Below are 26,505 nucleotides of genomic sequence, written 5' to 3' on the forward strand. Positions count from 1 at the left end.
AGTGCTTGGCTTTTTAAATCTCTGAACACGCACTGCAAGTTGGTTATTAAGCTTGCTATGGGAACACACACATGAAACAAAAAATGATGCAAAAATGTATTCACAGCATTAATGATTTTATCTGTTAAATAAAAAATCCACACTACTCTGAAAACAAACAAAAAACAACAGAAATCATATGAGCTGCAAGAGTGTTGCTGTTTAAAGAAAATTGGGCAGCTTTACCATAATGCAAAAAAATATTTGTAGTCAAGTATATATTGTTTCTTATTATCTTATCAAAAGAAAAAAATTGAAATATGTTTTGGTTAAAATTAAGTAATAAATTGAATACATTTATTATTTATAAAAATATAGGCAGCCTACACAATTACGTTTTAGAGTATATGAACCAGTATAGCAGCTGTTGATAAAACCAACATAGGCTCATTCTAAAAACGTAGCCCTATAGACATTTCTGGAGATTGTAAATTATGCAACCAGAAGTACATATTTCTCCATTTCATTTTTTTTTTTTAAATGAGCGCTATGGGGCGGTATGACAACAGCCCTTTACGCTCACCAGTTGACCGCTAACCTCCGTATGGACAGTTTTCCGGCTGTTACTAGTTTGTCTGATTAGTTCACCATGTACATCAGTGGATGTGAGATGCAAAGAGGAGATGACCAAAATGACAGTGTTTGAATCCGGTATAGAATGGTTCCAGAAAGCAGGTAAGACAAAAACAGAAGCCAAAAAAATGAAAGAAACAAGTAAATAATGGTGAGAATGTGGAAAAAATCAGACAAGGGCTTTTCTTTTTCTGAATTTCTTTTTAAATTTGTCATATATGCTATAGTAAAAGTGAGAAATCACTGGTCAATCTGTGCTTTTTAAAATACTATGGGTTGGGTTTAGGGAAGGGGCAGGGTGGGTCAATCGATCGGTCAGTCAGTCAACAGCGGCCTCTAGTGGATTATGTGCAAGAACAGCAGACACAGCAGGCGCTCGTGAGAGAAATTTGAGATAGCTCCTGGGACGTAATTGATGGTCTCTAGAAACGTATATAGGGGTACATTTTCAAAAATGAGCTTGGGTTGATAAGTTTCAAGTTTCAAGTTTATAAGTGCACTTACAATTGTGCTGTAAAACTACAGTAAATATGTAATTGTTAATTTACTGTGTGCTTGTAAAGTTTACAGTATTACAACTAAAATTCCCAGTAATACAGTAAATTATACAGCAATTTTTACAGTGTACTTAAAAAAAACATAAAAACAAACCTGTAATTTTGCATTTAAAATAGTTTGTAGACATACACAAAACAAGTCAAAATGATCTCTTTTGAGTGTGAAACTACCAAACTTGAGACCGTAACTGTCAAGGTTGGTGTAGGGAAGAGGTAAGAGATCTAAAATGCAAGAAATTATAATTATTCATCTTTGATAAAATAAACAGAAATCACCCCATAGGGGAAAAACAACACCAAAGCTGGGCTGGCAAGGCAGGACTGGACACATGACAGGATGATTCCACACACACCCAGTGAAAGACAATGAACTGGCACAGGACAGCAGACAAGAGGGAGTTATAAGCAAAAATATTAACAAACAAACAGGTAAACTAAAAATGGGTTAACAGCACATGAAAAGCACATGACACAAAGTATGGAGTCAGAAAAGACTCAAAAGTAATTCACGCAAAAGACACGATGTACACATGCGTAGACAAATTCAAGTGCATAAAATCAAATTCACGTGCGTAATATTTATTTTTATTCACAAAAAAATGTTAACACGGATCGACGGCGTCGAAACGCAACGCGCTGACCGCTAGACCACAATGGGGCTGTTATGCTTGCCAGGCCGGAACGATACTCAATCCTCATCTTTACCCTACATTTTGCTCATGGGGCTGCGAGACAATAAATAAGAAGAGCGGAGGCAAAATAATGAATAAAAAGAGTGAGGCTATGGTCAAATAAATGAGTAAATGAAAAAAAGTGCAACTGCGACTGCTGCTTTCTCCGTTCGCCTTGCTGGAGAGAAACAGTCTGCGCAAATGGCGCGCAGAGTGGGTGTCATCGACTACAGCTCTCATCTGATTGGCTGAAAGGTATAAGTTGCCCTGTTTCTGGCAGGAAAGTCTCAAAAATACACACACACACGCATCCAGGGGGAGTCGTACATATAAGATGATTTGCATATTCTCATTCACGATGAACTAGCAAGTTTTAAACATTCAAAACTTTTTGTACACTCTTATACATTTGCAAATGGTGTTTTGCATTTGTGCAACGTATTTTATGAAAATGTATTTTTATTTTGTGCACGTGAAATTTTTTTGTAAATATAAATAAATATTTTACGCACGTGAATTTGATTTTACGCACATGGATTTGTCTACGCATGTGTACATCGTGTCTCTTGCGTGAATTACTTTTGAGTCTTTTCTGAGTCCATACAAAGAAACAACACAAGCTATGTGCTCAAGAAAAAACGGACTAGAACACGCAGACAAGAGAACTCATTAACTATGTTCGCATGAAACACAATACTAAAGCATGCGGCTACAATGTAAACACAGAACCAACGTGCTTTAACACAACAGCAAGACGAGACAGAATGCAAGACACCAGAACATGATAAATAAAACACTTATTGTGCACTTACACATGCAACGTGCATGTTCCATTCCCAACGCCAACCAAAACCAACTAGCCTAAGGCGCTGAGAATAGAACAGCACACTTCCAACAAAACAAACAAAAGAGCAAGCGAGCACCCTCTTCGGGGGTGCGCACATGTTCTCTACAAAGACACGAATGCACAGCTTACTGGAGACCGTGCATTCACAAAAATGACAAAAGACACAAACCAAGACAGGATGAGTGCCCACCCTGGGAAAACTCAAACTAAGCACGACATACAAGACAAGACAGGACTAGTGTCTGGACTCTGTCACCAAAACAAGAATTAACAAGACCAAAGTTTCAGAATCTTGACAGTGACAATATTATTTTTTAAAATTTGCTCTTCAAAAAGTTTTCTAAGGTTTGCATTTTCTGTCACGTATAAATGAATGTTCTGAGGGATCCAAGTGCGAGTTAAACAAAATAACATTTATTGACAAAGTCAAACAAAAATCAAGTAAAGAATGGTGCTAGTGCTAGGAGAGATCGGGCAGGAATCAGACGGGAAACAGGGTCCAGAAAATAGTCCTCAGATCCTACGCACACAGACAGAATAGCACACCATAAGCACACATAACGAACTGACAAAGACACACAGAAAACGTGGCCCATATATAGACCTGAATATGAGCCTCAGCTGGCGAGCTCATCAAGCCAGCTGAGTGCCGTCATCACACGTGATCAAAACAAATACACGAGGAGAACAAAAACAAACCAACGTGATCAAACAGACACTCCGGAAAAGCGCACAAACCTGCAACCGTGACATTACCCCTCTCTCAAGAGCACCTCCTGGTGCTCCCAGAAGCGCTTACCTGGCGATTGTAATCATCGATAAGAGAGTGATCCAATATGTCCTTTGCAGGCACCCAAGTTCTCTCCTTCGCACCGTAACCTTCCCAGTCCACCAAGTACTGAAATCCTCGCCCCCTCCGTCTCGAGTCCAGAATGCGCTTAACCGAATAAACGGTCTCCCCATCTACGAGACGCGGCGGGGGGGAACCGGAGTGGGCGGGTTAATCGCCGTATGAAAAACGGGCTTTAATTTAGAAACGTGAAACACGGGATGTATTCTCCTGTACGCTGGAGTAAGTTTAAGGCGGACTGCCACCGGACTAATGATCTTGATGACAGTGAATGGGCCAATAAATTTAGGTGCAAGTTTATTACATACGGAACGCAAGGGAATATTCTTAGTTGAAAGCCACACTTTTTGACCGACGACGTAAACGGGAGGCTTCGACCGGTGGCGATCGGCTTTAGCCTTGGTGCGCGCACCCACTTGGAGGAGGGTCTGTCTGGCCCTGTTCCAAGTGCGTCGACACCTCTGGACAAAGGCGTGGGCGGAGGGAACCGCGACTTCGGATTCCAGACTGGGAAAAGCTGGTGGCTGGTAACCTAAGCTACACTGAAACGGAGAAAGGCCCGAAGCCGACACTGGTAATGAATTGTGTGCGTACTCCACCCATGGGAGCTGCTGACTCCAAGAGGAGGGATTCTGGGAAACCAAACAACGTAACATGCGCTCGAGATCTTGGTTGGCCCTTTCGGTTTGTCCGTTACTCTGAGGATGAAAACCAGAAGAAAGACTTACAGTCGCTCCCAATAAATGACAGAATTCTCTCCAAAATTTAGAGACAAACTGGGGTCCCCTGTCAGAAACCACATCCGTCGGGAGGCCATGAATGCGAAAGACGTGATTAATGACAGCATCCGCTGTCTCTCTGGCTGAGGGTAATTTGGGCAGAGGAATAAAATGAGTAGCCTTCGAGAACCGGTCCACAACGGTCAAAACAGCCGTATTGCCACCAGATGGCGGGAGACCGGTGACGAAATCTAGCGAAATGTGCGACCAGGGACTCGAAGGCACTGACAGCGGCTGAAGGAGTCCAGCAGGAGGGCGATTAGAAGTCTTAGAAACAGCACAAACGGAACAGGCCAAAACAAACTCGCGTGTGTCCCGTGCCATAGCTGGCCACCAGAATCGCTGTTTAACTAAGAATAATGTACGACTCACCCCTGGATGACAAGCCACTTTGGAGGAATGTCCCCATCGAATGACGTCAGACCGAATCCCCTCCGGCAGAAACAATCGACTAGGTGGGCATCCGACCGGGGGCGTTACCCCGTCCAGGGCTGTGCGGACCCTGCTCTCGATCTCCCATGTCACTGCAGAAATACAAATCCTCTGGGGAACGATGGGCTCAAGAGACGTATTGCGCTCGGAAGAATCAAAAAGACGGGATAACGCGTCGGGCTTGATGTTTTTGGAACTCGGCCGATAAGAGATGGTAAAGTCGAAACGTCCGAAAAATAATGCCCACCGAGCCTGCCTGAAGCTGAGTCGTTTGGCGGACCTGATGTATTCGAGGTTCTTATGATCGGTCCAAACGATAAAGGGAACCCCCGAACCCTCCAACCAATGACGCCACTCCTCCAAAGCGAGTTTGACAGCCAACAACTCCCTATTACCAATGTCGTAGTTTCGTTCTGCGGGAGATAATCGGTGAGAGAAAAACGCGCACGGATGAATTCTGTCATCCGAGGCGGCGCGCTGGGACAGGATAGCGCCCACCCCCACCTCTGACGCGTCAACCTCCACCACAAACTGCCGGGAGGGATCAGGTGTCACTAAAATGGGAGCTGAAACAAAGCGGCTCTTTAGATTGGAGAATGCAGCCTGCGCTGCGCTCGACCACCTGAAGGGAGTTTTGGAGGAGGTCAAGGACGTCAGAGGGGCGGCGAGCTGGCTGAAATTGCGAATAAAACGCTGGTAAAAATTGGCGAAGCCCAGAAATCTCTGCAGGGCCTTACGAGACTCCGGAATTGGCCAATTTACCACAGCCTGAACCTTCTCTGGATCCATGCGCACCCCCTCGACTGACACAATGTGTCCTAGAAAGGGAACAGACTGTGCATGGAACAGGCATTTCTCCGCCTTGACAAAAAGCCCATTCTCTAGCAGCCGCTGAAGCACTCGCCTGACGTGCTGCACATGTTCCTGGAGAGAACGAGAAAAAATCAGAATGTCATCCAGGTAGACATAAATAAACTGATCTATCATGTCTCGCAACACGTCATTTACGAGTGCTTGGAAAACTGCAGGAGCATTAGAAAGCCCGAACGGAAGAACACAATATTCAAAATGCCCCCTGGGGGTCAAAAACGCAGTTTTCCACTCATGACCCTGCTTCATGCGAACCAAATGATATGCGTTACGGAGATCTAATTTCGTGAAAAAACGAAGCCCCCTGCAGACGCTCGAACGCTGAAGACATCAGCGGCAAAGGATACGTATTCTTCACCGTGATGCTGTTCAGCCCTCGATAGTCAATGCAGGGTCTAAGAGACCCATCTTTCTTTTACACGAAAAAGAACCCCGCCCCCGCCGGTGAAGAAGAGGGCCGTATGATCTTGGCCGCTAGAGAATCAGAAATATATTTCTCCATGGCCTCCCTCTCAGGAATAGAAAGAGAGTATAACTTGTCTTTAGGCGGAGACGTACCTGGCAATAAGTCTATTGCACAGTCATAGGGACGGTGAGGAGGGAGAGAAGCAGCTCGAGACTTACTGAACACTCTCTTCAGGTCGAGGTACTCACTGGGCACGTTTGACAGGTCCATGCGCTCCTCCTGAAACACAGAACAAGAAACAGCAGAACGAGCAGACGAAAGACAAGACTGATGACAGTTCTCACTCCACGAAAATATAGTATTAAGACCCCAGTTAATATGAGGCTTATGAAGAATTAACCAAGGATGACCTAAAACCACCGGTGTGTTGGAACAGTCTGTTAAAAAAAATGAAATGTTTTCAACATGATTTCCAGACGTGATCAGTTTTATGGGTTTAGTGGAGTGAGTGATAGTGGGAAGGGAAAGTCCGCTGAGTGCGCGTACTGCAATGGGTTGTGCCAGAGCTATAACCGGAAGTTTAAAACTGAAAGCAAAACTGGAGTCTATGAAATTTCCCTCCGCCCCGGAATCGACAAGGGCGTGGGTGTTCTGACTTCCGGAACCCCATGTTATGGTGACAGGTAGTAATGTGGCCGCCGCAGAGGATTTGTCCAAACTGATTTCACCCATCAGTAACCTCTTACCTACTGATGGGTGTTGTCTTTTATGGGACAGGAAGCCACCCGATGCCCCGCCCCCCCGCAGTAAAGGCAGAGTCCCTCAGCTCTCCGACGACGCTTCTCCTGCACGGACAAGCGGGATCTGCCCACCTGCATGGGCTCCGGGTCAGCGCTACTCATCTCCGGCGCCACCGCCGAGACCGGAAGCTCAGGAACAGGATCCGGAAATCTGTCATGCCTCAAGCGACTCTCACGGCGGAGCAGTCTGGAATCCACCCGGATAGCCAGATCCACTAATTCGTCCAGCATCTTAGGCAGATCTAAAGAGTAGATCTCATCCTGGAGCCGATCCGAAAGCCCATGTAGAAACATGTCCCATTGAGCCTCCGCGTTCCAACCGCTTTCAGCAGCCAACGTGCGGAACTCGATTAAATAGTCCGCCACGCTTTGATTCCCCTGGCGGAGCTCAGCAAGGATTCGGGCGGCCTCTCTCCCTGAGGCGGCCCTATCAAAGACCTTCTTGAGTTCTTTGGAGAAAAGATCGAAGGATGAACAACACGGTAGCTTTTTCTCCCATGCTGTGGTACCCCATTGGGCTGCTCTTCCAGACAAGAGGGTGATTACGAACGCCACCTTGGACTGCTCAGAGGAAAACAAGGATGGCTGCAGGGTGATGTACAGGGAGCATTTGGCCAGGAAGGACCGACACAAGTGCGGCTCTCCAGCATAGCAGGTCGGAGGAGGAAGGCGAGGCTCAGCAGAGCGGCTAGCGTTAGCAATAACTGGCGCAGGTATCACCTCCGGGGCTGGTGCAGGAGCCGCTTGAGCTGCTCCAGAACCCAGCTGTTGAACCTGCGTCGTCAGCAGTGAAACCTGCTCAACCAGGGCCTGGATAGCCTGTGCTGTGGTGGCCAACGCTTCATCTTGGCGATCGATCCGGGCATTGCTGTTTGTGAGGAACTCTGAAATCTGTGATGCACTCGCTGGATCCATGGTGAAGGTCAGTTCGTTCTGTCAGGTATAAATGAATGTTCTGAGGGATCCAAGTGCGAGTTAAACAAAATAATATTTATTGACAAAGTCAAACAAAAATCAAGTAAAGAATGGTGCTAGTGCTAGGAGAGATCGGGCAGGAATCAGACGGGAAACAGGGTCCAGAAAATAGTCCTCAGATCCTACGCACACAGACAGAATAGCACACCATAAGCACACATAACGAACTGACAAAGACACACAGAAAACGTGGCCCATATATAGACCCGAATATGAGCCTCAGCTGGCGAGCTCATCAAGCCAGCTGAGTGCTGTCATCACACGTGATCAAAACAAATACACGAGGAGAACAAAAACAAACCAACGTGATCAAACAGACACTCCGGAAAAGCGCACAAACCTGCAACCGTGACATTTTCAAGCCCCAAAAATTTCGCAGTCACACAAACGAATATCCTAATTTTAAAAATCAACTCTTTTTTTTTTTTTTTTTTGTAGCTGAAATTTGGGTTGTAACCCTTCTTCTGTCAGCATACTCTGAGATAACAAAAAACTGCTGCGATAAACTATCCTAAAATTCACACAGATTCACTTATTATTCATTTATTTGTAACATTTAACATTTTTATCAGTCAACATTGATGGATTTTGGTATATTAGTGAAAAAGCTTGCATCAATCCCCCTGCATTGAGCTGATAGCCCCACATCCAGAGCTGTCCGAACATTGCAGAACTGGCTTTAAAATATGCCTGAATGCCATATAAAGTCAACATTATCTGAGGCCCCATTGCATGCTCTACTTCACAGACTCTAAAAGCTCCCAGTCAATCAATGCTCTTCCTCTAAACAGCCTTTAAAGGACCACTTTCTAAGGGACATTTAAAAAAAAAGCAGATATGTAGGACAGAGGTTACAAACATGTCCGTCCACTGTGGGTTTAAAAATGAGACTTTTCAATGTTATTTATTGCAATAAGTCTGTAATACTGCTATTGAGAAAGGCTGATTTTAAGTGCACCATCATACTAATTCCTAATTTGATTTTGATCTTTGACTATTTTCAGACCTTTTACATTCGCAAAGAGCTTTAAAAAATGACATGAAAGGTAATATTTGAAAAAGCATAATATTTGATGCTGCTGGAACAGAGGGAATAAGCCAATTAAAAATAGAGTTTGATGTAAGTTAACCGAGTCACGGAAATCTCAATATCTTTACCTTTTAAGTTAAACATGCACTTTAAAGAAAAGGCACTTCGTTTTACAACCGGGGAGTTGTTCGGAGCCGACTTGAATAAAATGCAATTTCAGCATAAAAGCGGCAATGTGTTTGAACAGATCGATCATCTGCAGGGAAACCTTGAAAAAACAGTCAGCATAAAACTGTTGTTTTATGAATTCTGCTCAATGGGGATTGCTCACAAACGGTGTACAAGATGAGAAATCCACAAAACTGACAGCAATGAACAACAAGCCGTTTACATCTCTTTTATTTCCTAACCGGTTACGTTTTTACTTTCACCGAGCATGAAATAACTGTCCAGAGAGCACACAATGAGATTATGAATCTTATAGGGAAAATGTCACAGCATGTATGGTGTCACAAAATAAAACTGAAATAGCCTCATATACAACAATACAAAGCAAACACACTACACAAAGCAGCTTAATTCATTAGTAGGTAGTGTTGTCGCCTCACAGCAGTAAAGCCGCTGGTTCGAGCCTCGGCTGGGTCAGTTGGGGTTTCTGTGTGTTGGCATGTTCTCCCTGCGTTTGCATGGGTTTTCTCTGGGTGCTCCGGTTTCTCCCCCAAGTCTAAAGACATGTGGTACAGGTGAATTGGGTAAGCTAAATTGTCCGTAGTGTATGTGTGTGAATGTGTGTGTGTTGCTGTTTCCTGAAGATAGATTGCGGCTGGAGGGGCATCTGCTGTGTAAAATTTATGCTGGATAAGTTGACGGTTCATTCCAGCATATGTTTTATGCAGCGGATACGCTTCCAGCAGCAACCCAGTATTGGGAAACACCCATACACACTCATTCACACACTACGGACTTTTTCATTTTGTCAATTCACTTATACCGCATGTTTTTGAACTGGGGGGAAACCCAAGCACCCAATGGACACCCACACCAATGTAGCAAAGGCCAGCTAGTGAAGTGCTGTGCAGGTAGTCACTTTTTACCCTGAATGTTAGAAAATGGCCAGTTATTCCAAAGACATTCTTAAAATGAGAGCTAAATTCATCTGAAACTGGACCAGCTTTCTGACAAATGTCATGGCTTATAATAAAAACCAATGCCAAGTTACAATCTCTTAAGTTAAAATTAGTTAACTCAAATTTATTTTCAATAATGGTTTCAGGGTTTGATGCAACCAGTTTTTAAGACCCCACAGGGCGTCCAAATCATTCAGCACATTAGATTTGAACATTATCGCAAGTTAATAAAAAGCAGAACATCTATTTAAAAAAAAACTCACCACAGGGATTGACGATCCAATCTGCAATGTTCTGCCCTTTGAGATCCCTATCAAACAAAGTGTTCGGGCAGATTCTCACACATCCAGACAGGTCAGGTTCTAATTCAAGCTTTATCTGATCCAAAATTTCAGTGTTCTTGCTTCTCTGATTGGCAGAAAGCATTCATATCTGCTCACAACCATGTCCAGAATTCAAATATATGACTATGCTATCAGAATACACCAGATATTAAAACAAAGTCAAAAGTATCCCTGCAATCAAAGATTGGAAAGCACAAAACTATGAAGGAACCATTTTCTGCTTTATCACTCTCCCAACAAGGCTTCTAAAAATAGACTAAATTTTCCAGCTTATGAAACTTCACTGTGATTGTGGTAAAATACCAAAAAAGTGCTCCGTTTTGATTAACTCAATTTTTGGTTCTTCCCCTGTTATCGCCTTTTCCTTTCAATTTAAGTACGTATCAACATCTACATTTAGCCTGATGTTTTTTTTTAGATCTTTTCATGTGAATTTTACAATTTTAAAAATGGATTGCACTGGGAACTTGAAGATGGAGGGGGAAAATCCAACACACAGACTTCAAAAGAGTATTCGTAAGATTTCTCAAACAGTTCTTTACAAAACCACAACTCAAGCTACTCATTTCAACCATGAAAAGGTTTATTTTTCAGGCCAAGAGTTTATTATGAATGTAGTTTTTGTTAAATTCATAACTATATTTAATAGTGATGCACCGATTCCTATTGTGTTGCTAAAAACATTTTAAAAATTTAATGTGAGTGCAAGGGGGATTGTCTGATTCATAACTCTGCAGTGATTTAAATTTAAAGGCAACAACTGCACTAAAGTGAGAACATATTGATCTGACTTTACCATTATGAAATGATGCTACATAAAACATACCTAATCAAAAGGAAAACAGTAGAAAGGCTGAAAAATATGCAAATTCACTGCCTGTAAGTGCAACTTATGGAACAACATGATTAATATACACTCATCGGCAACTTTATTAGGTACACCTTACTAGAAACCGAGTTGGACCCCTTTTGCTTTCAGAACTGCCTTAATCTTTTGCAGTATAGATTTGACAAGGTACTGGAAATATTCCTCAGAGATTTTGGTCATGGACATGGTCAGCAACAATACTCAGGTAGGCTGTGGCATTGACACAATGCTCAGTTGGTACACTGCAAAAAATGCTTTTCTTACATAGATTTTTTGTCTTGTTTCAAGTCCAAATATCTAAAAATTCTCAAATCAAGAAGAATTTTCTAGATAAGCAAAACACATTGTCTTGTCTTAAGGAATAATATGCCAATATTAAGTGAGTTCATCCTTAAAACAAGCAAAATAATCTGCCAATGGGGTAAGCAAATTAATCTTATGTCAAAAGGAAAAACAAGATTATTTAGCTTACCCCATTGGCAGATTATTTTGCTTGTTTTAAGGATTTTTTAAGGAAAAACTCACTTAATATTGGCATATTATTTCTCATAACAAGACAATATGTTTTGCTTGTCTAAAAAATTCTTTGTGATTTGAGAATTTTTAGATATTTGAGTTTGAAACAAGACAAAAAATCTAATAAGAAAAGCATTTTTTGCAGTGTACTAATGGGCCCAAAGTGTGCCCATTAGTGTATTTGTGTATTTTGTTAAGAAAATATCGCCCACACCATTACACCACCACCACTAGCCTGAACCTTTGAAACAAGGCAGGATGGATCCATGCTTTCATGTTCTTCATGCCAAAATCTGACCCTACCGTTCGAATGTCGCAGCAGAAACTGACATATCAGACCATATTTTTCCAATCTTTCATTATCCAATTTTGGTAGGCCTGTGCAAATTGTAGACTTAGTTTTCTGTTCTTAGCTGACTGAAGTGGCACCCGGTGTGGTCTTCTGCTTCAGCCCATCCGCCTCAAGGTTTAACGTGTTGTGCGTTCAGAAACTCTACATATATATATATATATATATATATATATATATATATATATATATATATATATATATATATATATATATATATATATATATATATATATGTGAAGAGTTTAGGTGCAAAAACCTCTAAAACCTCTTTATTATTTTCTTTTAAAACTAGCATTTTTCTCTGACTAATTTTACTTTTATAGTGTAGAATATGTTCTTTTCATTGCTCTTGAAATAACTGAACATAAACAAACAGGCTGAAAAAAATGCAAATTTTAGGAGAAAATTTCAGATAGCATTTAGAGGTTTTCGATCTGAACTCTTCATGTGGTATTTCCTATTCAGTGCTGTAAACAAAGCAGTTGCCCCATTAGAAAATATTCAGTATATGAAGTTAAAAAAAAAAAAAAAATCGCATTGGCAGTGAGATTATTTTTAGATACTTTCAAAAATCCCCTCTCCCAACAATCAATGTTGAGCCAACATCTTGAACCAAAGTCATATTGACGTCAAATACTGACATTTATTTGTCAGGTTTGGAAACCAAAATTCATATTCATAGTGGTAACGTCCACTCAACGTCAAGCAGTAACATCATTAGACGTTGAAATTTGGTTGATTTTAGGTTGAACATTGGACATTGACGTTGGCCTGATATTGGGTTTTCAACACAATTTTCATTTCAAAACAAAATGCAACGCCCCCACAACAATGTCAATGTGACATCATGTTGACGTCTTGTTCCTGCTGCGCCAATTCAATATTTAGGGATGCCATTTGCATGTTGAGATCAAAATCACCTGCTTCCAATATCTGGCCAGATGACCGGAAAATCTCTAATATTTGATTGTAGTGTTTAAAAAAAGCACATCGATCAATATATTTTTCCAACAGATCATGCTGTAAAGCCCCTCTTAATAATTTACTGCTCCTAAAGGTGATTGTACCATGTAAATTTGGACTGTTTGGGTGTGTTTGGTTTCCACAACACAACAATTATCTTGAAATGGGCATTGCCATAGCAACAGTGACAGTTTCAGAGCGATACTGTGAGCGGTGGTTTGTTTTCAGGGGGTTGGAGCCAGGTTGAGGGTCGTTGACATGGACACAGGTCTTATATGGTAAATGTCATGAGCAGCAGTTGCACTAATAAGGGTTAGATATAGAATGGACCCTTAAAGCTTTTCCAGGAAGGGTATTGATTTTGCTGTGTGCGGCTGATGGGCAAGTGGAGGATCAGCAGCAGGAGGACGATGGCAGATTTGAGCTCTAATGAGAGCAGGGTATACACAGGAAGTGATGACATGGAATGGCGGTTGGCAGAGTGCGTAGGATACCAATGTCTGACCTGTGTCTGCTCTGCTCTTTTAATAGTGGGTTGAATAACGACTTGGGTAGACGGTTGGCAATTAAGTGTAGATAAGAAGAAAGGAAGGGGAGGAAACACAGGATGCTTCCGATAGCTGTTGCGTGCGATCAATGTCTAACAGAGATGCCTGTTTCGTATCTCTGAGTTGGCAGTGTCAGTATCTAAATACAAAGCTTTTGGAAGTTATTTGTATTGCCTAACCAAGACACATTGATTCATATGTTCAAATAGGATTATGATATTGTGATTCCAGCTTGCACTGCTTTTGTTGCATCCATGAAACAAAAAGCTTGCTCTTGAATAAGTGAGGTTTTCTAGATTATTTTAATCATTTCAGAAACTCAAGATGATTTGCTAAAGTCCAAGCAAGAGAGATTTAAGTGTTTCTACAGATATGGCTACTGAGAATGCGCAAGTGATCTAAAGTGGTGTCGCATGTTACTGCAGTACATTGCGGCACAGCACAATATGGTTTAACACAAGAAATACAAGGCCAGCAGGGGGCAGTTATATAACATAGTAAACATACTGAACTGATATAGCAGCCAGAGCATGTGAGCAGAGCTGAGCGATGTGACGCTTAGCTAAGCATTCTGCTCCAAGGTTGTGCACTTGCTCGCTGGTAAACCAGTTCTGCTCATATCCCGTGTCAACATAAAATTTCTCTAGTAGGCTAATTTTGTGTAACTAAAAAATCTTAAATAACTGTCTAAAATTAAAGCACTTCGAAAAAATAAGTTTCTCTATCAAGGCGGTGTTCTTTCTTGTTCTTTTTTCTTTCAGTACAGTTTATTTAATCATATTTGTTTATTTAAAAATTATAGAAATATTATAGAAATATAGAAATATTTATATTTAATAGGCCTAAGTGATCAACTGTGTATTTTATAGCCTATTTATTTAGGAAGCTGATAGAAGACTTGAAGACCAGTAGTATATGGTGCGTTCTATTAACTTCAGAAACTACTGATTCACACAGATTTTCACACAATAAAGTTTAGATTCTACAGACAATGGAAAAGGGAGAAGCAAGATGCAGTTCTTTTGAAAGTCTCATAAAGTTTCAGTTCTATGTTGACAGTCTCAGAAAAACTACTGCAAATCAAATAGCCACTCATTACAAAGGTAGTAATGCTACTTTTTAAAAAAAAATGTCTTTCTGACTTTGTCCTTTGTTTCTACTCCAAGTAGCTAACAATTATTTTAAAAGCATCGAGAATCCAACAAAAAAGTGTTTCAGGGGTAATTGATGTGACAGTGCTCTATGGATAAGCGATCATTAAGATTATTATGATAATTCATTTATTATTAATGAAGTTTTTTTTTTTATCCTTTTCACTTTTTGACTGCTTGAACTTATGATATTTTGTAATTCTTAGAAGCATTTTCTAGATGAGTAAAAGAAGGTGTTGTTTTCAGAAAAAAGTAATGTTAAGTAAATACATTTGTTTTAGAATATTTTGCTTACTCCACTGGAAGATTATTTAACTTGTTCTAAGGAGAAACTAACTTAATTTTAACTTGTTTTTTTTTTCTGAAAAACGAGAAAAGATACATTTTTGCATCATTTTGTCTCAAAAATGCTTCTTGATTTAATAGTTTTAAAATATTTGGACTATAAACAAGAAAAAAAGTCGATTTCTAATACAACATTTGCAACCTAGGCTCATTCTGAAAATGTACTGCTATATACATTTCTGGAGAGCACCAAATATGTCCCAGGAGCTGCGTTTTTTTTTTTTTTTTTTTTTTGCAGTGTTTGTTTACGCAAATTCACCAGAGGTCGATGTGTACGCTTTTTCAGATCTCAAATTTTTCTCTGGAGTGCCATTCGCAATTGCTGTACTCATTTAAATCCACCAGAGGCCGCTGTCAACTGACTGTCGACTGAGTGAATGACTGACTGACCTCCTCTTTGCTTAAAAAAACAACCAATAGTGTTTTCAAAAGCAACCCACTCCCCTAAACCCAACCAACAGTTTTCAAAAGAAATCCTGAGAAAGTCCTTGCCTGATTAGTACCATGTTTTCAGATTTTAACACATTCTCATGCTGTTATTTACTTGTTTATTTAATTTTTGACTTTTGTTTTTGTCCTGCCTGCATACAGAGCTAAGCAGTCAGCTGGTAAGTGTGAAAAGGAACAGCGTCATACAGCCATGTAGCGTTCGTTTTAAAAACTAAATGCAGTTATGCGTACTTCTGGCTATATAATTCGTGATCTCCAGAATAGGGCTACATTTTCAGAATGAGCCTATGTTGGACATTTAGATGGTTGGGTAAGGGTTTGTGAAAAAATCATCAACAAGATAGCATAATAGAGCTATCCTGCTTGTATCATCAGTTTAGGCTTGTGCTGGTGTAATGGTGTGGGGGATGTTTTCTTGGCACAATTTGGGCCATTTAGTACCAATTGAGTATTGAGTACCTGAGTATTGCTGCAGACCATGTCAATTCCTTTATGTCTACTATGTTCTCATCTTGTAATAGCTACATCTAGCAGGACAACACTCAATGTCACAAAGCTCAAATCATCTCAAACTGTTTTCTTGAACATTGCTGTGACTTCACTATCCTAAAATGGCTCCACAGTCATCATATTTTAATCCAATATTGCACCTTTGGGACGTCATGGAACAGGAGATTCAAATCATGGATGTGCAGAGGAGAACCAAAACCTCTGAGGAATATCTCCAGCACGTTTTCCATCGCAGAGAAAATGCTACTGAGTGAGTACAATTACCTTGCACTGCTTTTAAAAAAGAGGCAGAGATTCATAGTCATGCATTCAATAGATGGCATGCTTATATACTCATCCTCTATTAAACCGCATTGTGACTGCATAAATATTATATTGTCAGGTCTCCTTTTTTGCCTCCTCTGCATATATATCCCCCAGAGGAATAGACAGACATGCAGGATCAATTTTTGAAAAGTGTTTGTCAAACTGCTGTCACAACATATTTGCTTGTGAATATTTGCTTTATCATCAGTCTCTGAGACTGGCACTCCATTCTTGCCCTGTGACTTTTGAATGTCAGAATATTATGATGCATGTGTCTGCTGTGCACAAGCATTGATCGGGCACAGTTAAACCAGGGCTATAGATCAAGTTTCAGCTTGTCCAGTGGCAAGTAATTGCTCTATATTGGCAATCTCCAATCAATAACTATCAAACATATATGAGCAGAAATCTCCTACTAAGCAAATTTTCATTCAGATGGCCTGGTGACATTATAGTAGGGTCAGCGTGTGGTGATTCAAAATCTGTCTGTCCAGATCAACATTTTAAAGATGGTCTTTTTAAAAATACATCATTTCAGAAGTATGAATCTGCTGCAAAATAAATCCACCGAGGTGCCCAGGGAACAGATCAATTTCAGCTATAAAAACGTGAAAGAAAAGAGGCACAGACAGCTCAATTTTAAAACAGAAAATGTCAGGCTATCAAGAAGTGATGAAACATAAAATGTTCATTCAGAGCTGCCACTTAAGGCCGGTTCATACCAGGAACGATAACTATAAAGTTTTAATAGCCATTCGAATCATATAGCATAATGACAGAAACCATGGAATCACTTTCAGTGTGATTTGTTTAATACATTGACAGCCAATCAGAATCTAAATGAGCATTTAAAGCAGCAGGGTGGGGTTGCACCAGCTGTTCTTTTGTTCTTTCAAGTTCTTTCTCAAACTGGAACGTAAAGTCCACACCATAGACTATAAAGATATGGAGGGAGTATTTGTGACATCACCCATAGGTTTCTGAAGACAGCAAATGAAGCTACAAGTAGGCGTGGCCAACTGTCGCCATTTTGTTCATGCATCATTGCACTGATCAGGGGTAACCAAGTAAGGGCAAAGAGGCAGATCGTGACCAGATCTACAGATTTAGCATTTTGCTTAATGGGCTTCATTACCTGTAACTCATTTGTGTTCTGACCACATGTGCTTGGCTGTATATAATATCAATAAAGTGTTTAGTCTTTTATAAACACTGTTGTAATACATTGAGCCACTATGACGTTGTTTTATGACATTTTTCTGCAGGAGGAAAACGTAAATTACTTCCAAATACTTCAAACGTAGACTGTGCTAGTAAATGCAAGGCCATTTATGAAATCCAGGCATATGACAACATTTTAGATTACTGTTATAGCCTACAGCTAATCAATCTGTCAGATTCTGGAGTGCATTCACGTTCTTAAGAAAATGAAAATGATAAATTTTCTTAAAACAAACACAATTATTGAGATGGTATATCAGTATATAATTTAACTCACCTGGAAATTGGAAGCCACGTGAATAGTTTGTTAGCACAGTTAAGTGCACAACATGCCATTTTATCTTATAATTTTATAAAATTATTCCAAAAGGCAACTGACTGTGTAAAGCCACATTAAACAAAACAAAAATATGATGTATATGCCGAGTTCAGTGGCTAATTAGCTGGAATCAGCTGAGGTGAAGTGACGACGACCAGCGAGACCTAGCTGCCACTTAATTATGCAGACTTAATAAAACTTAATAAAAATGAAACAGATGAGTTATAAGAAGATTCACCCCCTCACCGTTGTCATGAAATGTAATGTTAGCTATATGCACCAAAACCATCTTTTGTACCAGGCTGTAAACGTGTTTTTATCAGATGTAAAATTAGCCAATTTAGCATTGCAGTCAGTGAACATGTGAAGTTCCTGAAGCCAGCCCCCAAAGGCCAGTCAATGAATTACAGTTTCAACTCTGTATTGGCTTCACGAGGGAGAGTAGGATGTTGCTGCTTGGTCTACACTAGGGGATTAGTAACTACTAGCTAGTTTGTAACTAAGGGCCTACTCACACTATGCCATCCGTACCGTGCCCAGGCCCATTTCCCGGATCGTTTGAGAAGTGTGAGTGCGCTGAATCGGGCTCAAGCATGGTTCACTTGGCCGGCCCTGGCCTGGTTGGAAGAGGTGGGCCTGAGCGCGGTTCACTTGGGCTTTGGCGCGGTACACTTGTGTGTGAGTGCAAAACGTACCAAAGCCCGAAACTGAAAGCTAGACGTGATTTAAGGGACTGTTTCATATGGATTATTAATCTTTCTTACTGTTCAGTGAACGCAAACTCCCGTAGTTTATTAAAGACGCAAGCCCCTTACTGCACGACAGCTGCGCACCTTCAGTAGACCTTCTCATTCCTGCAGCACGAGAATATTATGATTGTTTATGAGCGGCAAAAGTGGCGGATCTGTTGGGCGAAATATCTGACTGCGTGTCACCGCATCCCTAAGGACTGTTTGGCGAAATATTTGACTCCATGTCACTGCACATCAAACGACTGACACGATATAACTAGAGAAATCTCCACTGTGCTGCTGAGTGAGTGAGAGTGTTTCTCACTGAACAGCGCAGCAGCGATGACGTAAGCGTGCCGAGGCCCGATATGGTGTGAGTGCGGGCCATCGGGGGAGACAGGAGGGGGGACAAGCGTTCTTTGGCCCGTTTCGAGGCAACTGTACCTAGTGTGAGTACGGCCTAAATGTGTTCTTACTTCATTTGCACCACATGTGCACCACAAGGCAAACTGTAGTTAGTAGGCTGTAAGCTCTCCATAAAGTCATGTGTAGTTGCATTTAATGGCATAATATCCAACAAAAATAATTTAAATCGTTAAACTGCTTTAAAGTTTTGCAACCAATGCATCTATATATAATTGTCCTATGAAAGTGAAATGACAAGTTATATTTTTATGGTACTTTACAGTCAGTCACTATAATAGTCGATACCTACCTACATCACAAGCCATGAATGCTTGCAAAATACATGTGACGTTATAAACAGTTATGCATGTCCTTCTAGTGACTGTTTACATTAAAAAACTAAAAAAAGTTTCTGTCTACATCAAAATGAACAGTTTAAACACAGAAATTTGTGAGGTTATGATAATGTGCCTCTCCAAGTAAAGTGATGACATGAGTTCATGTTAGTTACATTCAGCTAAAACTAAAGTGTTTATTAACAAAGATAAATTAAAAGTAATTAAAGTAGTTATTCATGCATGAACTCCTGTGACTCACATTATAGGTAAAATTAATTAATGATTAGTGTATGCATTACCTTATAATTAGTTGATAATAATGTGATGTTTATTCATTCATATACTGTCATTGTAAAGTGATCTAGGTTCAATTTTCAAATTAATCATTCCCTTATGATGGATTATTATTTATTTTTTGAACTTGTTGTTAAGTGTTGATGTTTATTGTGTTAAGTGTGTCATTCTTGTTATACTATATGTGAAGCACCACCATGTCGAAATGAATTGTCCTAAGGGGATTAACAAAGTTTTAAACTTAACTTAAAGTCTCCAAAACAGTATAATCAACCTTATTGAAACTATAAGGTTTTTATTATAAATAAGCTCAATAAGATCAATTCAAACAAAGCAATCTAGTAGAATTCTGAAAAGGGTTTATGCACAATGAATCTAATTTATGAATCCGCAGAGAGACAGATGCCTCTTAAGGTGGTGACCTGGGATATCAGGTAAGCCCCTGCTCGGGTTAGAATAATGAAATGAAAGTTATGGCAAGAGAGGTCAAGGCAATTTTATATAGATAACTAAATATTCATCAGTTTGACCCTAAAACCATGCAATGATTAATTGCATCCCTAATGTGATCAGAATTTAAATACAGTTTCAAAACCATGAACTCACTGAGCTGAGACATCCAAAATTAGCAATTTGTGTTTAATGCATGAAATATGCAGCGCACGGTACTCCTGAGTCGACCAGGTCATTTGTGCACCAGGTCATTTTAATGTCCTTCCACGAGAAAAAAAAAAAAAAAAGTGTATTTTGCTCCATTACCAAATTTTACATGCAATATGTACTGTACATATGGTCAAATACTCAATTTTGTTTGTGTAGTCCTTTTCACAACACATATTGTTCCAAAGCAGCTTTACTAAGAAACCCAAGCAGCTTACCAGAGAAAACCAAAGCAGCTTTATAGGGAAAATGCATAAATAGAGCAGTTTTACAAAACTATACACAGGATTTAGAGCCATGTCAAGCATTTGGCACACCTAATATGAATGGCTGAGTGAGGGTGAGAAATGATGATGACTGAATTATAATTTTTAGGCTAAATATGCCCATATTATGCTATATTAGTATTTAATATGCTGGATATTGACTTTGTAAATGGCATTATGTGACTTTGTTACAAACCTACATTGGTTTATGCAGTTTATTTGTGAGACAACACTTTTATATTGGAAATTTTGCATATTTTAAATTCACAAACAGCTACATTTCACCATAAACACAATATAATATCAAACAAAGCATAAAAGGGGCACTTTAACAACCCAACTTCTGTTCCAAACCAGTATAATATGAACATTTGAGTGTGACCCAGTTTGTAGAAGTGTGTGGTGTGTAAGGTGTTGGTTTTGTTCAGTCCTCATTAATCACTCCTGGTTCTCCTAGGGCTTTGTGTCATCATCACGCACTCACCTGCTCCATCCATCCACATTTCAATACACCATCAGTTGCATGCAAATTCCTAAGTCTGCCCCGTGAGATGATTAATATCACTATAATATGTAAATAAACTTTGAATCCAGCAGTATCTTAAAGGAAACAAGAAAAATGCTGTTTAATAATCACCCTCAGGCTGTCCAAAAGATGACTTTTTTCTTCAGTTAAATATTAAAGAAGATTATTATCTGAAACCGTGATACTTGGTGATTCATAAATCGCACGTCAGTGGCTACTGAGACTTTGAGAGTCATAAAAAACCTACAGATAGGTGCATAAATACTTGTACATCAACACAATTTCAACATTTTTGGCTCTATACACCAACACAATGGATTTGAAATTAAACTAACAAGATGTGCTTTAACTGCAGAGTCAGCTTTAATTTGAGGGTATTTACATCCAAATTAGGTGAATGGTTTAGGAATTTCAACGGTTTGCATATGTGCCTCCCACTTGTTAAAGGTCCAAAAGTAACCGGACAGAATAATGCTCATAAATTAAATTTTCCCTTGGTAATACTTGGTTGCAAATCCTTTACAGTCAATAACAGCCTTGAAGTCTGGAACGCATCACCAGGCGCTGGGTTTCATTCCTGGAGGTGCTCTGCCAGGCCTCTACGGCAACTGTCTTCCATTTCTGCTTGTTCTTGGGATATTTTTTCTTCGGTTTTGTATTCAGCAAGTGAAATACAAGCTCAATCGGATTCAGATTAGGTGATTGACTAGGCCACACTGCTTTCCCTTTAAAAACTCTTTGGTTGCTTATGCAGTATGCTTTGGGTCATTCTCCATCTGCACAGTGAAGCACCATTCAATGAGTTATGAAACATTTGTCCTAATATGAACAGAAAATATTGCCTGTAACACTTTAGAATTCATCCTGCTGCTTTTGTCAGCAGTCACATCGTCAATAAATAGAAGAGAACCAGTTCCATTGACAGCCATACAAGCCCACGCCATGTCACTACTACCACCATGCTTCACAGCTGATACAAGTTGATCTTAGTCTCATCTCTTCATAGGATGTTGTTCCAGCACTGTAAAGGCAGTGATTTACATCTTGTGATGAACCCTCTGTATTGACTCTGGTGTAGTCTTCTCTTGATTGTCGACTTTGATACACCTACCTCCTGCTGAGTGTTCTTGATCTGGCCAACTGTTGTGAAGGGTGTTTTCTTCAGCAGGGAAAGAATTCTTTTGTTGTCCACTACAGTTGTTTTCTGTTGTCTTCCGAGTCTTTCGGTGTTGCTGAGCTCACTGGGACGATCTTTCTTTTTAAGAATGTTCCAAAAAGTTGTTTTTGGCCACGCCTAATGTTTTTGCTATCTCTCTAATGGGTTTGATTTGTTTTTTCACCTTAATGATGCCTTGCTTGACTGATAGTGGCAGCTCTTTGGATCTCGTCTTGAGAGTTGACAGTAACAGATTCCAAATGCAAATACACACTTGAAGTGAACTCTGGACCTTTTGTATGCTCATTGTAATTGGGATAATGAGGGAATAACCACACGGAGCAGCTTAGAGGGCAATTGTCCAATTACTTTTGGACCCTTAACAAGTGGGAGGCACAGATGCAAACTGTTGTGATTCCTACACCGTTCACGTGATTTGGATGTAAATACCCTCAAGTAAAAGCTGCCAGACTGCAGTTAAAGCTCATCTTGTACATTTCATTGTCAATCGATTGTGTTGGTATATCAAGCCAAATTTTGTTGATGTCCAAATATTTATGGATTTAACTGTTCATTCTAAATTAAAAAGTACATGTGGCTCCTGGCCATAAATTGAGGTCTTATGAAGTGAACTGAATAAGGTAAGAACATTCAGTTTATTCAGACTTTAATGTCTTTTCAGAAGTAAAAGGTTTTATTTTCTTTAGTCTGTATAAGTGTTTTTAACTCTCAGAAAACTTGAAACTGTTGACATTTATTTTATGAGAGTAAAATATTCATTCTTGAGTGAAATATCCCCTTAAGAATAAGGCCAGATTAGGTTTTGTAACTCCAAGCATTGTAAGCAAACACTACATAAATACACAACATTTCCAAAGCGAACGCTGGAAATTACATTCATACATCATGATGGCAAACTCTGAATATTCATCATAATGAATAAGGCTGTGAAATATCCACACACCAGTTTGAAAAACAGGTGAAAAGAATGGCATTTTCCCCACAGATTCTCACGGCCAGCAGCCAAAAGTGATTTATTTCTAATATGCTCACTAGCTGAAAACTCCAGTGTTTCTTTTTCTTAGCTTTCCAAATCAATTAGTAGATCAAAAGACTAATTCAATCCTTGAGGAGCTGTGCTTAGACAGATATTCCCTAGGAGCCCCCAGGAACTCATCCATAAAACATTGAAGTCGGTTGTGTCATTCAAGTCTCCGCCGTTACACACCAGCTAGCCTACGCTAACCATTCCGATCACGTTGCTGCAAGTCAGCCCTGTTAGTGTTTGCTTTTGAGGTAATTAAACTGCATTTGATGGATAACCTTGTTAAAGAGAGAAGTTTAGGTAATGATAATCCAATTAGGTGTTTTTATCCACTGGAACTAATACAAATATAGACTAAATTCCAGCACAAGCTGCTGATGTTGATATACCAAGAGAACAAAGCATGTTGCAATTTCTGCATGATATTTTGACATTCTAGTGACATATTAGCAATTTCAGCTTATCTTTCAGATGAAACAATACATGTAATTAAAGAAACCGCTGACAAGAAAGCAAGCGATAATTGTCTATTTCGGGAGGCCAAAATGCCAAACATAATGGCGTTTGGCACAGACACTTTTTGTTGTTTTAATGATGAGCTCCAAGGCTCTGTGTAATAACTTAAGGACAATTGGGCGGCATCTGTTGTTATGGAGGAGGCTTATCTCAGAGCTTGAGAAATCTCTCAGAGAAAGTGTGATTCCCCATTATGTTCCGTTGTTTAGCACCAGCGAAGTGCAAACTCTGTTTAACACCCTTAGACAGACTGACTGCCCTCATGGGGAGAAAAAAGCATTAGAAACGACTCCGCTGCTTATGAAAAATATTTATCTGTCTGAGAAGTTTCAGAATGACTCCCCAAGCACAGCAAAGTTTCATTTTCCAGTACTGTCTAGTGTGAACATTTCTTTTTTACAGTACAGTGTTTGTTTTGTTGTTTTTCAGCTTAAAAGTAGGTTCTTGCATACGCTGTCTTAATACACTTTTTTAAAATCTTGCTTTATTATTTAAAAAAAATGTAATTAGCTTAAAAGAAATTGATTCTTAAGACAGGAATGCTGCAGATAAAATTATACCTATACTAACATTCACTCAAATGCAGTACAATTACATGTCTTAAAGTAGCCTACTCAAATGTCTTGCAGTTAAAACAACAATATACATATAAATCTGAATATATATTACTAAATGTTATGTTTAGTATTAACTGCAAAGAAGAAACTGGTCACTCTGAGATTTTAACTTGAACACATACAGTGTAAATTTTTGACCTGTGCATAATGTCATCACACTGCCAAAAATGTGTAGCCATACTCGATATATGTGAGTACCAGGGCTTTACGTTAACACCCGCCAACCCGCCAAATGCGGGTAGATATCAGCTTTGGCGGGTTAGACAGCCACTCCCACTAGCCACTTTGGCAGGTTGGAAATAATTTTGACATTGTAGTTTTCCTAAAGCAGGCTTTGACAATAAGGATGGCCCAATATGCGTGCAAATTTGATCTTTGAATCGAGTAACAGCACGACTGAATACTGTTCGGACGAGACAAAGCAGGTGAATACCTTATGAGAGGATGATCACTTGCACGCACAGGTGATGTGATGTGCGCGACTGTTAAAAGCGCCCGCGCTCCCGTTTACTTGCGCTTTTTTTCTCCGCTCATTTGCGATCGGTTCTCTTTGAAAAAGACTAGACAAAAAATGATGCTCGTGTACCCACAGTCCTGCTGCTTTTAAGAGGTCAAGATTGGAAAATAAAAAAAAAATATATATATATATATATATATATATATATATATATATATATATATATATATATATATATATATATATTTGTAAGCAACTGCAGCAGTCACTGCTTTCGTTTTAATTATTCTCAGGCACCTGATCATCCTTTCATTATCACTCGTGGTATGTTTTTACCTGCTTTGTTTTGCTTACAGTTATTTTTGTTAATATAGTTTAATTATCATCTTTTACAATAACATTTCTTTAATATGAGATTAACTCCTCATTTGTGTGTAGTAACTGCTGATCTGGGACCTTTAGCCAGGACAGATTACGGTGCATATTTTAGATATATGACAATAGATCTTTTGAAATGTTAATTAAAAAAAAAAAATTTTTTTTTAATAAAGTGCATGTATACAGCTATATATTTGCTTGTTTTGACACATTTAAATATGTGGCAAAGAAATAATTATTTCTTTTTGGTGTGGTTAGAGATAAATTTGGTAAAACCTTTATTCTGAGCCCTAAAAAGTCATGTGAAACAAAAACCAATTGCAATGCGACACAACCCATTTGCTCATGCACAGTGAGCAAGTTCATACACAACATACACAAACAGTGAAATAAATGAGGAGGCATGTGGACAACACAACATCTAAATCAAGTCATTTTAGCATGTCAAAGTCACATTTTTTTATATAAAATATATTTGGCTGGTGAAAATGGCAAGTGGCTAGTAATGTTGGAAATCTACTAGCCACAAAGACTGGTGATTAAAAAAGTCAATGTAAAGCCCTGGTGAGTACAAATACAATATTGTATAATTTGGTTAGAATATGATAGAACAGAATAGCAGTTTATTATCATTGTAACATTTGCATGTTCTACGAAATGTAAAAGTGCCAACCAGTCACTGTGCAGCAGTCATGCATACATTCAAACAATAAAAAAATAAGTAAAAAAACACTACATGCAATAAAGTGGCATGTGGTCAGGTACAGTGACCCATACTCAGAATTTAAGCTCTGCATTTAACCCATTTGACTGCACACACCTGAGGCAGTGGGCTGCCATATTGCTGTGGTGCCTGTAGGGGATTAATGGATGTTGGCATTATCGGTATGTAGACTACAAGATAATCGCACATTAAAAATGGAAAGGTTTTTTCTTTGTGTTTTTGGAAAGTTATACGTATAGGTGACTGTGTTGTCTGAACAAAAACAACCCAAATTCACATGAGTCCACAAAATGGCAGAACGCAACGTATTATTAATAAATTATATGATTACAATTTTTGTTGTTTACACAGAGTGACATTGTTTTCAGGAACTTTGAAACCCCCATGGAACTTTGGTTCTCCCAGTTCAACAACCTTGGCCCCCCTAAATTTGGACGCGTATTTTTGGTCAAAACACCACAGAGAAGTGAGATCAGCAATCCGTGAAAGATTGCGGAGAACCGACTGAGGCCTCTCTCGCACGCTCTCGGTGTCGCGCACACT

At 39.5% G+C, this 26,505-nt stretch overlaps 1 long non-coding RNA gene across 1 annotated transcript; it reads right to left on the minus strand.

Moving 5' to 3' along the window:
- Nucleotides 1-521: 521 nt before the first annotated feature.
- On the minus strand, nucleotides 522-11,437 carry LOC147839697 (uncharacterized). Its single transcript, XR_015515490.1, has 3 exons — nucleotides 8,153-11,437; nucleotides 2,655-3,043; nucleotides 522-2,483 (listed from the first exon to the last, which is right to left on the minus strand). It is a non-coding gene; the product is annotated as an uncharacterized LOC147839697 (long non-coding RNA).
- Between the last annotated feature and the right edge of the window lie 15,068 nt (nucleotides 11,438-26,505).

The sequence above is a fragment of the Danio rerio genome, chromosome 18, assembly GCF_052040795.2.
Source record: "Danio rerio strain M-AB ecotype USA chromosome 18, GRCz13ab, whole genome shotgun sequence".
Lineage (NCBI taxonomy): Eukaryota > Metazoa > Chordata > Actinopteri > Cypriniformes > Danionidae > Danio > Danio rerio.